General features: G+C 40.1%; 1 long non-coding RNA gene across 4 annotated transcripts in view; it reads left to right on the top strand.

Moving 5' to 3' along the window:
• LOC133537591 (uncharacterized) overlaps positions 1-15,932 on the top strand; it is a 185,737-nt gene that overhangs the window by 49,794 nt on the left and 120,011 nt on the right. For all 4 annotated transcript variants that reach the window (XR_009802733.1, XR_009802732.1, XR_009802734.1 and 1 more), the window contains one exon: positions 6,542-6,578. This is a non-coding gene — a long non-coding RNA (uncharacterized LOC133537591). The remainder of the gene's footprint in view (positions 1-6,541; positions 6,579-15,932) is intronic.

Raw genomic sequence — 15,932 nt, 5'->3', positions numbered from 1 at the left:
GATGTACACCCTGGACAAGTCGGCGCCTCATACCAAAATGACAAATATATTAGATTTCACAAAAAGTTTGTATATTATACATTTAAAAAGTTTCATCACACAGAACAAAGATGGCATTTCGAAAGCATTTTCCAGTAAATATAGTAGAATATATAAATAACCTACGCAATAGACAGCATTTAGGTTTTTGTTGTGATAAATGTAATACTGTATGTCACAAAAGCTGTTGAATCAAGTCCTTACTTTATGCATATTAAGGTATTTAACCGGTATGAACACCAAGCAAACCTTACCAAAGTGTGTCCCAAGTATCTTTTTATTATTTGTGGTCTGGACCTGAGGACTAAACCACCAGAGTGCACGCAGCCTAAAAGACAGTCAGTGTTTCTTCATTGTCCTTAAGATTTAATAGAAAACATGCTTGCCTGATGTTGTTATTCTAAAGTGGGCTTAGACAAAACCCAGACTGTACTTTTATTTTGCCCTTTGTAGCAAAACTGTTTTTTAAAAAGCTCAATATTGAGTTTCCAAGTTTACTTTTAACTGTTTCAGCCCGTCTGTCTCGCACCTGGTTGAAGGCTGAACAGAGCACTCTTGTGTTCTAGCCCCAGACAAATCAGCCGAGGCATACGGAAAATAAATCAGAACCACATTCATTAAACATAAAAAAAAAAAGCTGTGGGCAGATTTATTTCATTATTGCATTTCATGTCCATTTTCCACCCATTAATTCTCTTTGGACTTTCTCCTTGAAGAGCATCTCTTCAAAGGTGCTTTAGTTTTGCTTCTCTCCCTCATTCGTTGAGGTGCATTTTCTGACTTTAAGGCCAAAATTGCTACCCGGGTAAATGCCCGCCAACCATGACAGCCTCTGCTCTTTGAAACAACACAGATCAATTTGCACGAATATGCTTTTCCCAAGTGTAGGGAGACCCTTATCGGATTAATGATGCTATTGGAGTAGATACAGTAAGTGGCCCTTTTCATCCTCATCACTGACACAATGGCACCTCTCCATCTTGCAGCAGCCAATGTTTTAGCATCATGTTTACATGGTTGGTGCACGTTGAGGTCACAAAGCAAACCACCTGTGCAACCCGTATGTGCTTTCCTTTGTGAAACTCTGCCGCAGAACATGCAGGTGATGTTTTTTTTTTTTTTTTAAGCCACACAACCTGCAAATAAGTGGTGCTTGTATTTCATTTCTTGTTATTACTGGAGCACACCGTGGCCCTTTTGAGGGGTATCACCTGTCCCCCACAAATCCACTGGCCTTGGTGGTGTCCTCCCCAGCTGCTGACTGTGCATCATCTAAGGCGGCTAAATAACAGCCAATGAATATTTGTACGCTTTATAATCCGTTAGTGGCAGCCCTACTTCTAAAAGGTTTTCTCACGTACAGTTTTTGTAATATGTGCATGCTTCATTTTAACACAGTTTACACTTGAGTTCAAGTGAACCGATCTGCACCAGAGTTTACTAACAATCAGACTTGAAGATCCATCTCTCATCAAACATTAAAGCTGTTAACACAATACCGAAGCAGAAAACTGAAGCAGGATTTTTTTTGGAGGGCGCACAATAATTATGGGGCATGTATGGGGAATGGTGATGTCACGCTGATTGTATAACATAACATAAAAAAATAGCTCCGATAACAAATGAAAAAAAACTTTAATGCGACAAGCTGATCCGTAGAGTGCTGTAGGTTGTTAGGGTGAGCGAATCAAGGGCTCCTTTTCTTCAATGTGCCTTGTATACCTGTCGTAAACTCCTCCTGAGCTCATTGTAAACAAACATGGGGTCAATCGTGTGGGACTTCTTCACAATTTCAGAGGAAGACTTTTCGCATGATATTTCTGTCAAATGTCCAAAGACATGCACCTCGGGATAGGTTGATTGGCAACACTAAATTGGGCCTAGTGCAGGGGTCGGTAACCCAAAATGTTGAAAGAGCCATATTGGACCAAAAATACAAATACAAATTTGTCTGGAGCCGCAAAAAATTAAAAGGCATACTACATACAGATAGCGTGAAATTAGATATAAATTGAAATGAGAGGACTTAAAGGAAACCAAATGACCACAAATATACCTACAAATGAGGCATATTTATGCAACATGTACATATAGCTAACCTAAATAGCATGTTAGCATCAATTAGCTTGCAGTCATGCAGGGACCAAATTTGTCTGATTAGCACTCCACACAAGTCAATAACATCAACAAAGCTCACCTTTGTGCATTCACGCACAACGTTAAAATTTTGGTGGACAGAATGAGACAGAAAAATAAGTCGCATAAAACACGTCCTAGAAAGTCGGAGAAAGTTGTAAATGTAAACAAACTATGGTGAGTTCAAGGGCCGCCAAAATGAGTAGGACAAACCGGCGCTCGCCAAATACTCAAATCAGTGTGCTTTATAACATTTGGGGAGGTTTTTGTCATGTTTGTCCTCCTGCAAAAAACCATATTAAAACAAAAAAAAAATGTTCTCTCTCTCATTTTCTTCCCATTTTTCATACATTCTTGAAAAAGCTCCAGAGAGCCACTAGGGCGGCTCTAGTGCCGCGGGTTGCCGACTCCCGCCCTCGTGTGTGAATGTTGTCTATCTGTGTTGGCTGTGTGATGAGGTGGCGACTTGTCCAGGGTGTACCTCGCCGTCCGCCCAAATGCAACTGAGATAGGCTCCAGCACCCCCCACGACCCCAAAAAGGAACAAGCGGTAGAATATGGATGGATGGATGGGTTCAGCAAACAAGGAGGGAAAAAAAACATCAAGTTTCAACACATCAAACATTATTACCCAACAGAAACAGCAACTCCTCCGATGAGGTGGCGACATGTCAAGGGTGTACCCTGCCTTTCGCCCGATTGTTGGTGAGATAGGCTCCAGCGCCCCCCGCAACCCTGAAGGGAAGAAGCAGTAGAAAATGGATGGATGGATGGATGGATGAAACAGCAACTCCTGCACTGCTAAAAAATGTCCCTTACGTTTAAAACCAAGATATCGTGATTGAGGCGTGCCTTTAAACTCCCGCGAATCAAACATCACGTGTGTGAACGCACCCCGACTTTCCGCTTCATCCTCTCCTTTGAAAAAGGAAGCTGCATGGGAAGTCCGACGAAAGTAGCCCACGAAGGCTTTACCGTCTCCTGCAGGGACACTGGTTATTTTTGGACCGATCTCGTTACAAGGAGAACCCCTTTAGACAGGAAATCGCCCAGCGTGCCACCCAGCAGCACTTGCATTCCTGGCACCGAGCCCAGCCGGTTGGTGATTCATCCCTCTCCCAATGCGAGTGGCCATCAGAGAGAGGAAAGTTCAACAGAACAAGCAAGCCATCTTCTTTTAAACTCCGGATGACCTCTTGTTCCCTGCTGAAATGTCCACAAGCCAGCCAAGTATGCCCAGTGTGACCTGAATGCATCACCACACCCATGCAGCTAGCTTAGGTGTACTTAATTCCCAGTGGAATACAGTGATTCTGTATCATTTTTATTTAAGTTTAGGACATTCAGTCATAATTTTGCCCAACAAGCAAGGGTGGATAAAAACTGAACTGGCTCAAGTATGACATTTGCTTTTAAACTTTACATTGGTATTTCCTAAATGCTTACATACTTTACCCTTTGCACCACACTCCAAATACAAAAGCTTAAAGCCCCACTTAAGAACATTCGGTCTCGGTTAATTTTGGTGGTGCCAGTGGACCAAAGCGGTAGTGTTTTGCCTGAAGGAAGACCACATTTCAAGTTAAAGATAAAGTACCAATGATTGTCACACACACGTGGCAAAATTATTCTCTGCATTTGACCCATCACCCTTGTCCACCGCCTTGGAGGTGAGGGGAGCAGTGAGCATCAGCGGTGGCCGCGCCCGGGAGTAATTTTTGGTGATTTAACCCCCAATTTCAACCTTTGATGCGGAGTGACAAGCAGGGATGTAATGGGTCCCATTTTTATAGTCTTTGTTATGACTCGTCCAGGGTATGAACTCACAACCTACCCATCCCAGGCCTGGGCAATTATTTGGACTCAGGGGCACAAATTTAGAGAAAAAATGTGTCTGGGGGCCAGTATATCTGATTTGTAGGAACACATACAAAACGTCACAATAGTGTCTGATTGAATGCTAAAAACGTTATGACAGACCGCCTTAAAAAACGGAATGGAATTAAAAAATTGTTTATGAATGAGACACCCAGAATGTACATGAAAATAAAGAATGTGGGATTTACAATATTTACTATGACCGATAAAACACTGAATATTGACAAAATATGAATGTCACACCCCCTCTCGATCAACATATTTTACCATCAAGCGAAACGCAACAAAACTGCAACAAACAGCGAAAAATGAACGCAAAGGGTAAAAAAAAAAAAAAAAAAAACACCTACAATCTGATATATCTGATATAGCACTAAGCTTTAGAATGTTGTTGTAAAAATCCTCTTCCACGTCTCTCCCTGACACCCGCATTTCAGGCTGACCGCTCTGGAAACACTCGGTGGAAACGCTCCCCACCCACAGTGCTTGGTACCTCGTCCAAGCTGCTGTGACTTGGATTACCATAGTAACTACAATATCATGCAAAAGCGCAGATTCCAACCATTGAAATATTTTGTATAGTTCAAGACTTATGGTAATTTGTAAACATCACTGCACATCATAATGGCAGCTACAGTTTTGATCGTAAAGATCTAAAAACATTTTTGGGGAATGTCCGCCGGGCCTGATTGACAAGCTCAAAGGGCCGCATCCGGCCCCCGGGCCTTCATTTGCCCAGGTCTGCTTTAACCACTAGGCCACTGAGTAGGTTTTTCCCATGCTGACTAGTGCATATAGCGTCAAACAGACATGTCTTCTGTATAATTGGCATAGGTTATGAATATTACGTCTCTAATGGCTATGCTGATGTTAACTAGCAGACACTACCTAGAAATTATTTTGGATTGGGCTACAAACATGACGCTACTACCAAGAATGTATCTTGGAGGATGCAGGTCCGAAGCAAAGAAAGACTGCCGGGAGATTTTTTTTCAAATAAAGTGATGTGGAACTGCAAATTATTAGCAGGTGGCTATTTATTGCTACCAAGCACATGTTCGATAGCTGTCCCTTTATCCGGGTAACCTCCCTTTTTCTTTTCTCCTCCGACAATACTTTTTGTGTCTTTGGTTGTTTTGCAGCTTTGATCATGATAACAGTAATTGCACGTAAGCGTTCTTCTTTTAGTTTTCTAAGGCATGCAGGCGTTAGCATCAACTTCCTTCTTTTTAACAAATGAGGAAAGGAGGAGTGTCGTATGCCGTAAAGCAAGTCAGCACCTTTTGCAAATGTTTGAAATTACATTACAATAAAGGCATAATTTCCGCAAACCACGTCTGTTTGATGCACACTCTTTAAAATTTGCTCTTAAACCGTATATTATACCAAAACATCCACATTCAAGCAGAGGCTTTTATATTGTTGGTGAGAAATCTTTATTCCATCAACAGTTGTTCGCAGTGAGATGTCCGGTAATGGCTTTTTTGCTGATATCTGATATTCCGATATTGTGCAACTCTTAATTACCGATTCCGATATCAACCGATACAGATATTTTCAGTCGTGGAATTAACACATTATTATGCCTAATTTTGTTGTGATACCCCACTGGGAGCATTAAACAATGTAACAAGGTTTTCCAAAATATAACAACTCAGGTTATGGAAAAAAATACCAACATGGCACTGTCATATTTATTATTGAAGTCACAAAGTGCATTATATTTTTTTAACATGCCTCAATTGTCGCGTCCCGGAAGAGTTAGTGCTGCAAGGGGTTCTGGGTATTTGTTCTGTTGTGTTACGGTGCGGATGTTCTTCCAAAATGTGTTCGTCATTCTTGTTTGGTGTGGGTTCAAAGTGTGGCGCATATTTGTAACAGTGTTAAAGTTGTTTATACGGCCACCCTCAGTGTGACCTGTATGGCTGTTGACAAAGTATACTTGCATTCACTTGTGTGTGTGAAAAGCTGTAGATATTTTGTGATTGGGCCGGCACGCAAAGGCAGTGCCTTTTAAGGTTTATTGGCGCCCTGTACTTCTCCCTACGTTCATGTACTACTCCGTACAGCAGCGTTTTAAAAAGAAATACATTGAACTTTTTGAAACCGATACCGATAATTTCCAATATTACATTTTAAAGCATTTATCAGCCGATAATATCGGCAGTCCAATATTATCAGACATCTCTATACATAATAAAATGTTGTTGCAGAGGGGTGACTGTACAATTTGTTTCTTATTTAGTTTTGTTTGTTTGCAACAATTACTATCAGGTTAAAAAGGTCAACTCGCAAATAAAAAAAATTCACAACCATTTTTTTTTAATTTTTAATCCAATTATTATGCAGATTTATTTGACATTTAGCAGCTGCAAAGATCATTTTATTGAACAACAAACCACATTGACTACTTACAATACATTTAAAATGTCGGCAAATGAATGCAAAAGAAAACATAATGATACATGTTTTCTCTTTACTGTTGCAGCGAGTGACAAGATGCTTTGGCAAGATACACCCAGCAGGTGAGTTTATTTAATTAATGATATTTCCCAGACTGCCCTCCCTGCAAAAAGCTTTTTCATATACAGTAAGGTGGTCTAATGCTTGTACAAACCACAGTTTATCCGCACAGGGGGTATAGTCAGAATAAATCAACGAGCGGGTAAAATTTTTCCTGCACCATTAACACCAGCACGACACAAGCATATTGTACTCATGTGTTGTTCTGTTTGTTTCATATGAACATTCCTGGGGTTTGCCAAAAGCCACACTATCATTATGTGGGGAGGGGCTTATGAAAGACTGTGGCCACCAGGGCTGAAGTGGAGAGTGTGAGAGGTTTGCGACATAAACCCTGATTTATTCTTGATGTGTGTTGTATTTGTGAATGGCATGATTGCTAAAATAATACACTATTGTATCCGACTTGTCACGAGAAAAGTCCAAACCAAATGTTCCCAACTTTTGTTCCCGAGCATGTGACATATTGAGCAGAATAAGCCTGCCCAGAACAACTGTTGTCATACTGTAGTGCAGTGGTTCTCAACCTTTTTTTCAGTGATGTACCCCCTGTGAACATTTTTTTAATTCAAGTACCCCCTAATCAGAGCAAAGCATTTTTGGTTGGAAAAAAGAGATAAAAAAGTAAAATACTGCACTATGTCATCAGTTTCTGATTTATTATATTGTATAACAGTGCAAAATATTGCTCATTTGTAGTGGTCTTTCTTGAACTATTTGGAAAAAAAGATAAAAAAATAACTAAAAACCTTGTTGAAAAATAAAGTGATTCAGTTATGAATAAATATTTCTACACATAGAAGTAATCATTAACTTAAAGTTCCCTCTTTGGGGATTGTAAAAGAGATCCATCTGGATTCATGAACTTAATTCTAAACATTTCTTCACAAAAAAATAAATATTTAACATCAATACTAATGGAACATATCCACAAAAAATCTGTCAACACTGAATATTGCATTGTTGCATTTCTTTTCACACTTTATGAACTTACTTTAATATTTTGTTGAAATGTTATTCAATAAATATGTTTATAAAGGATTTTTTAATTGTTGCTATTTAGAATATTTAAAAAAAAATCTCACGTACCTCTTGGCATACCTTCATGTACCCCCATGAAGGTATGCCAAGAGGTACGTGAGATTTTCGAGAACCACTCCTGTAGTGTAACGGATGATAGCGACACAGCATGCCACACTTATGACAACTCTGTCCTGGTGTCAAATGTAGTTTAACAAACTCGAAGAAAGAATTTAGAAAAAATATTGAAACGACAAAAACATTTACTCTACGTTCTAAACAAAGTGGCTGCAATTCTTTTAGCTTTTTGAATGGCTACTTTCCAGCGTCCGCTTTCCCAACAGACATTAAGAGTTTACGTTTGTCGACCCTGGCCCACTTTAGAGCCAATTATCGAGATAGGGGAAAAATTAGGACAAAATATGTTTTTACTTCGCTGCTGCACTAACTTCTAAATCGGTGGGGATTTGTGGTCGCTAGTTCCTACTCAGGGCTGGACTGTGCGTGAGACCACTGTTGCGATAGCATGCATGTAGTTCTACTTCGCTATGCCGGTCCCAAGACCGGGACCCATATGAAGGCGGAAAAGGAGGGTTGGTCGCAAGGCTAGAGAGCCCGCATAATGTTTCAAACGCATTTCATTAAAGCAAATTAATTGTCCACTCATGGTGTTAAAACTTGAAAATGATCTGCCTTGGGTACACTTATTAATGATGCAAAAATTGTATCTATCTGCGATTATCTTGATTAATTTTGAGTTAACTATGAACAATGTGATGAAATATTTTAATTGTTTGACAGCCTTAACTTTGAATATATTTTCTTTAAAAAGGCAAACAAAAATTGTGTTTATACATTTTAAAACTAATCGGTTATTAGTAATTAGTATTGACATTTATTTTTTCTCATATCATTTTGCCTTGTTTTCAATCATTGCTGCTTATTGTACAATGATAAACGGGCAATACCCATATCTGCAGCAGGTCTCTAATGTGAATGGTCTCTGGCACGTTAGAACAACGGGGTTAAGGGAAGTCGGCAAGTCAGATCTTTAACTTCGGGACAAGGATTGGCTCTAAGGGCTGGGTCAGTGCGAAACAGCCATCCGCTGGAGCCACGGTGCCACATGTTCTCTTCCTTGAAAGAGTACCGCTGTCCTCTTAATATTTGCACATTGCACATAGTGTAGGTTGCTGTCTGCGGGTATATCTTGGATATATGAAACTACGTCCACATCACAGACATGCTGCCTCGGCTCCAGACAATTGTGTATGTCTTGCTTACGTCATCACGACATTCTATATCGGCAGTGCTGTTTCAATTACCAAGTATTTTTTTTTTTTTGGTTGTCAAATTTTTGGTAGACCTGGGCGATATGGCCTTTTTTTAATATCTCAATATTTTTAGGCCGTATCGCGATAAGCAATATATATCTCGATATTTTGCCTTAGCCCTGAATGAACACTTGATACATATAATCACAGCAGTATGATGATTTTATGTGTCTACTTTAAAACATTCTTGCTCATACTGCATTAATATATGCTCATTTTGAACTTTCATGCAGAGAGGGAAATCACAACTAAGTCAAATGACCAAAACTGTATTTATTAAACAGTTTTTAAGCAGTGGCACAAACATTCATGTCATTTCAAAACCGAAAGTGCAAGATTGTCAGAGACATTTCAAAACACGCTATTAGTGCACTTCTGTGCATGATGTCACTAAGGTGACATCATAACAACCAAAAATTAAAGTGTACTTTTTGTACAGAACGCCACTACAATAGTTTAAAACAATAAAGTGCAATTTTGTGCATGTTGTCTCTAAGATGACATATCAAAACAACATTAAATTAAAGTGCACGTTTTGTACAGAACACCACTACAATAGTTTAAAACAAATAAAGTGCACTTTTGTGCATGAAGTCTTTAAGATGACATCAAAACAACACTAAATTAGTGTTCTTTTTGTACAGAACACCACTACAATAGTTAAAAACAAAGTGTACTTTTGTGCATGATGTCACACAAGATATTTCAATAAGTGTCACATAAAAATGACCTGCATATCAAATAGTATATGTCCTATGGTGTTGATAAGGAAATAGTTGCTTAGGCATTTTGTTGGTGTGGCACCGAACAGAGATGTTGACATGCACAGTTAGAAGCACTCTTCATTCTCTAGAAGGGTTGACTTTTCAAATGATGCTACAAATTAGCAATGGTGCTACTTTTTGTAGCAACGCTTCTGTCGCATAAATTTTGAAGCCAAACCACCACCAGACGATACACCTTGCGCTGTTTTTCTTGGGAATTAATTATTCCTCCATTTGTTACCACATTCGCACCTTCTCTCTCTTGTATTACCACTCGCAACACACCGTTAGCATCACAGCTAATGTTACCCATGTGACTACCTCTCTGCTCGGGGAGGAAGTGTGACTTTGCACGCGTGACGTATGTAAGAAGGTGCGCTTGATTTAAGTCTCTGTGAGAAGGAGAGACAAGAAAGAGTGGGAAGAGCCTGTAGTGTAATGCCCGCAGCTAAAAGCAACTGTGTGAGAACATATACTCGAATATGGTCATTTTCTATATCTCACAGAGACAAACCTGCGATATATCGAGTATATTGATATATCGCCCAGCCCTAATCACTAGTCAAAAACGGGTAAATAATAGGCACTATACCAGGGGTGTCAAACGTACGGCCCATGGGCCGAATCAGGCCCGTGAACAGGTTTTATCCGGCCCGCGTGATGAGTTTGCCAAGTATTAAAATGAGCTGCTTTTTTAAATTTTTTTAATGAAATAAACTGCTCTTCTAGATTCGTCCACTGGATGTCACAATAGCAATTCTGTTAGGCAAGCATGGTTTATACCGGGGCCAAGCAAGAGGTATACAATAAAGGGTGACTATGGCTCTTCCTCCTCGACCCACATGAAACCTAAAACCTGCCGTTTTATGTCTTCTGCTTCGAACACATCGTCATTTGGCACCCTCGTTGCCCCAAAATGTCTCCGTCAGACACGAGAAAAGTAAACTTAACCCTTTTGAATAGTTTTTACCTTCAATCCCAGAAAGGCTGTGACTTAAAGTTTAATCATGGCTTTGTAGATACACTGAGACGAAGTCTATGCTCATTTTGTTTCTCAAACTGCACCAATTGCCTCAGAATTTTCAACAAACTGGTAGTGTTTTGTCCAGAGGATTATCCGTGATTTGTACATTTTCAGAATGCTTGTTCTGTTTTTGGTCAAAGAAAACAACCTGGAGTTGTCTTTATGTTTAAGTTATCATGCCATGATTTTACCCTTCCGGCCCGCTTGGGAATAGATTTTCCTCCATGCGGCCCCTGACCTAAAATGAGTTTGACACCCCTGCGCTATACGTAGCTATTCATACAATGTCACTTAAATTTGTCACGTAAAAGACCCTCATTTTTAAGGTGTAGCGTTTTTTACTGTGTTGGGGAAATCCTGTTATTAATAAGGATACATAACAATATAATTTACTTTCAAGTCCTTGTGAAAGTATCTTGATCCTCGACAGTAGTAACATTTAGGAGACGAAGACAAAAAGGTAAGGATCGTATCAGTCATTGTTGTGTACAAGTTAGTTAAACACTTATTTCTTAACAATTAGCCTTCAGGAGATCGGATTCTTGCTGACCTGTGTCTTTGGCGGCAAGAATGTGTGCCAGTCGGAGGTTTATTGGTGTTCACATCAGGCTGACCTCAGGGTGTAAAAAGGCTGTTTCTCCATCGTTACTTCACCAGCTCAGGTTACACACAACCTCCACCATCCATCCACCCAGGATGAGGGCGACCGCTGCTGCTTTCTGCCACTCGGGGTTCACTGCATTTCATTAAATCCCTTCAACACCTCGCAGCATTTGGCTTCCATTATGGGATGCTAACGTGTGGGCAGATGAAAGTACAAATGGGCTCAAGACGCTCATCACTTGTGTGATTCACATGTTGTAAAAGTTATTTTGGTGGGACGATCTTCCTATTGTGACCTAATTTAACGCAAAACTATTGGATGTAGGGAAGGGTACCAAATTCAGTAATTTTATATGTACCAACACTAAATTGGCCCTAGTGTGTGAATGTTGTCTGTCTATCTGTGTTGGCTCTGCGATGAGGTGGCGACTTGTCCAGGGTTTACCCCGTCTTCCTCCCGATTTTAGCTGAGATAGGCACCAGCGCCCCCCGCGACCCCGAAGGGAATAAGCTGTAGGAAATGGATGGATGGATATACGTACCAACTGAATTACTTCGATATACCCGGAACCGATTCATGTAACATCAATCGGTACGATATTTCAATACCTTGTGACGTCACATTCAATTGCAGACTCGGCATCTGTTCTTTCACTTGGCAGGCAAATGGCAGTATTTGTGAAGTTACAATTGTCCATGCCAACAAATTATACTAGCCTGATTGAAAGCACAAATAAACAAGGCTCTGCTTTTCAAAATGTGCAGGCTTAATGCTAATTTACATTAAATATGTATAATACATTAAATACATATATCTGTATACAATATATACTGGGTACTGATTTGCATTACTAATTTCACCACCTCCAAAACAAAATAAGGTGCATGTTGCAATCAAACAGTAGGTATGTAATAAATACAATACTTACAGTACAACAACTTAGTAGGGCTCAACAAAATACAAGAATGACACGTTATACTTAATGGCAAAGACTACTTCCTGACTACAGCAGCACACCAAGGACACATTTAAATAAATGCATACTGGCAAATGAGACTCAGAAGTGTAAAACAACATATAACAGTTGGACAGCACAGCTATTATCAGCTTAGTGTTAATGCTATTATTAAACCAATTAACATTTATTTTTTTATTTTTATTTTTTCCCAAGATGGCACTGATGTAGTGGCTGCTGTAGGCAGGAGCTCTGTGCTCTTGTGTCATCCTTTTGTGTTTCCCTCTTGTTTTCATGTGTTATTATATTTTTTTGCATTTTGGTCCGGGACTCTTTGGGACTATGTGACAAGGGGTGGCACTTTCGTGACCTCTGTGGTGCTTTTTTTGTGGACTTTTGGATCTGCCTCCCGGGAGCCTTTTGGCCATGGAGACCAGCTGCTGGGTCTCTGCTACACCGGAGTCTGTTTGGAGGGACTGGAGGAGATGCGGATGAGGGGACAGGGCTGCGGAGCTAGCACTGAGCGCTGGGACGGAGAGGCTTCGCGTTGTCTCGACTGGGTGAGCAGGTGTCGGACACCTCAGTCACCTTGGACGTATCCTCGCTCATCCATGCAGACTGGACATTGGCCGAGAGTGGAGTCGGCTGTCTTGGTTGCTTTGTTGGGTCTGCTTCTGTCCCTGGCCATGCTCCCTCCTCCCCAGCGGACAATGGCGTGGAACACCGCAGAGGCCACCACAGTGTATATGTTTATTTTACTTTTTATTCATAGCTGTATGTAGAAGTGTCTGGTTGTATCTGCTGCTTTAATGTCTTTAATGTCCTCTGTGTTCTTTGATGTTTGATGTTTCCCTCTTACACACATGTAAGAGGGATGTGTACTATGGCTATGAGTTGTTGTTTTTTTATTTTTTTATTTTTTTTTCCCCTTGGCCTCAGTCTGCACACTCACTACAGGGCCCAGGCTAAGACCGATTTTTTTATTTATTTTATTTTAATCTTCTATTCTTTAACCCCCCCGCCCCCCACCATGTTTACCTGTATGTCATCGTTTTTTTGTAAGGGGCGCTGGAAGCCGGCAGACCCGCCAGCGATCCTGTTCTGTCTCCCTGTAATGTTTGTCTGATCTTGAATGGGATTGTGCTGAAAATTGTAATTTTCCTGAAGGAACTCTCCTGACGGAATAAATAAAGTACTATCTAATCTAATCTAATCTAATTTGCACTCAAATGAACACACTCAAAAGTAAAATAAATAAATGGGTTGTACTTGTATAGTACATATATAATTAATTCCGTAAACTACATGTATTGACTACCAGATACTAGGTTTAAATGTAAACGGTACCATCTCTAATTTATAAGTACAACAGGAGCAAGTAGAACACACTTAGTTATTATATTGGGTAAAACAAGTATAACGATGAGACTATATGGGTGTTATTTTTAGTATAGAGGGCTCTAATCATCTTTAAAAATATATTTATTTTTAAGGCCGTAAACCATTATTTATGCTCTAATAATATCTGATTTATTAATAACAAAAATATAACTGTGAAAATATATCCACCGTGGTCAAGCCTGGATCCAATTAGTCACAATAAACGAGGAATGACTGTCTGTACACCCCCGTGAGTTGCCTTTAGTGGTTTGATAAGTTACAAACTGTGACAGTTTGATACTGGATCAGAATATTTATTTTTGTCATTATGTGTTTAATAAGCAACGACAATTTGTATGTTCATAATTGTCATTAAAAAAATGACTGGAGTTATTATTAACATGTAAAAGCAAGACATGCCCGAGTTTTATTGTCACTTAAGTGCTGACACATTTTTCTTTAATTCTCTAGTTAATGTCCCTTATCGATGTCGCCAAAATAACAAAAACTTCCATGTTAATGCTTTGATGGACTTTAAACTAGATTATGTTTAGCACACACCTGCATCACAGCTGGGTGGTACTGGCTTCGAATCATGAGTGTGTGCGGACTTTCCACGTGTTCCTTTGGCGAGTGTGGGTTTACTCGTCTGGCGTTCTCCCAGAAAACATGCTGTTAGGCGTATTTCATGGATACTTGAACTTGCATCTGGGATAGGCTCCAGCTCACTTGTCAGTACAGCAAATAAATGGATGGATGCAGGATTGCGAAACAAAGCGTGGCTGGAAACTGCAAAGAACACCACCACCCATTTCCTACTTCCCTCCCTCCCTTCCCATCATTTCATTTCTCCTCCCAGAACCTTCTTTCATTAAAACTCACAACAGGGTTATGAATGAGTTCGTCTGGCCTTGAAAAGCCCAGTTGGTTCCGATTACAGCACTCTCCAGAGTGCACATGCGTGTCTGCGGGTGTCGGGCGAGTGAGCTTGAGACAACCAGAGAGAACTCAGCCATCAGACAGTGAGGAGTAACAGGTTCTGGTTGATCCCTGGCAGGTAGCTGTGATTACACCCAGAGTTCAGGTGCTGCCAGAGCATATTGGATGTTTGGTTGGGGGTTAGCTATAGGTGAACCGCTCATGTTGAAACCTTATAAGTTGTCTATATCATCCTCATCTTGTTCCTTGTTCTCCCTTCCTCCTTACACTCCATCCTCCTCTTCTTCCTATCAGACTGTTTTTTACTGCCTTCCTGTTCTTTTTCTTTCACCTGTCTGCCTGTTGCTATTTATACCAATAAATAAGAAAAACTGGTGTCATGTCTTTCCTGGGCGCCAGCCAAACATGAGGATGGGATGTTGAGGCGGGCTGCAAGCCAAACATTTTTTTTCATGAACGAATATAAATCCGGCGAGGGGAAGACGTACGGCCTTAAGTCATGTAGCCCATTTTCTCTCACGCTGAGCTTTTGTATTAGAGGTATGGCTGTTGGATACTTATCTCATGCAAAATATAAGAGGATACCATTAATTAAGAGAATTGCAGCGATAATGCACGCTTGCCCAAAGTGACAATGTGAAACCAGAAAAAAATATTCAAAAGAAACTAACAAAAAAACAGAAAGTCATTTGTCTATAGCAGGGGTGTCAAACTCAAATACAGAGTGGGCCAAAATTTAAAACTGAACAAAGCCGCGGGCCGAGGTTGAACAAATTAACCTTTTTAATAGGGATCCAAACAAGTTTTTCATTGAATATTGAACAAGCAAGGCTTATATAACTTTATAGTGACATGCAATATTGAGTTTCAAATAATAATAACAATAATATTTAAAAAATATCAATGGCATATCAAATTGATTTAAATAAAAATTGAATGCATCTTTTGTATTTGCAGCCTTCTGAGGTAAATATTAACATTCACTTTTTCCAGAGGCTAATACATTTGAAAATGAAATAATGAACAAATCAACCATTCAGGCCTTTTTACTGCTCAATTAATGTCGGGGCTCAGGTGGGCGGGGTTAGGGGGGCGGGGTTTGTTGGTAGCGGGGAGGGGGTGTATATTGTAACGGTCCGGAAGAGTTAGTGCTGCAAGGGAAGGGGTTCTGGGTATTTGTTCAGTTGTGTTTTTGTTGTGTTTATGTTGTGTTATGGTGCTGATGTTCTCCCGAAATGTGTTGGTCATTCTTGTTTGGTGTGGGTTCACAGTGTGGCGCATCTTTGTAACAGTGTTAAAGTTGTTTATATGGCCACCCTCAGTTTGACCTGTATGC

This window comes from Nerophis ophidion, linkage group LG18, assembly GCF_033978795.1.
Source record: "Nerophis ophidion isolate RoL-2023_Sa linkage group LG18, RoL_Noph_v1.0, whole genome shotgun sequence".
Taxonomy (NCBI): Eukaryota; Metazoa; Chordata; class Actinopteri; order Syngnathiformes; family Syngnathidae; genus Nerophis; species Nerophis ophidion.
The sequence above is the reverse complement of the archived record's forward strand: the minus strand, read 5'-3'. Positions and strand labels throughout refer to the sequence as shown.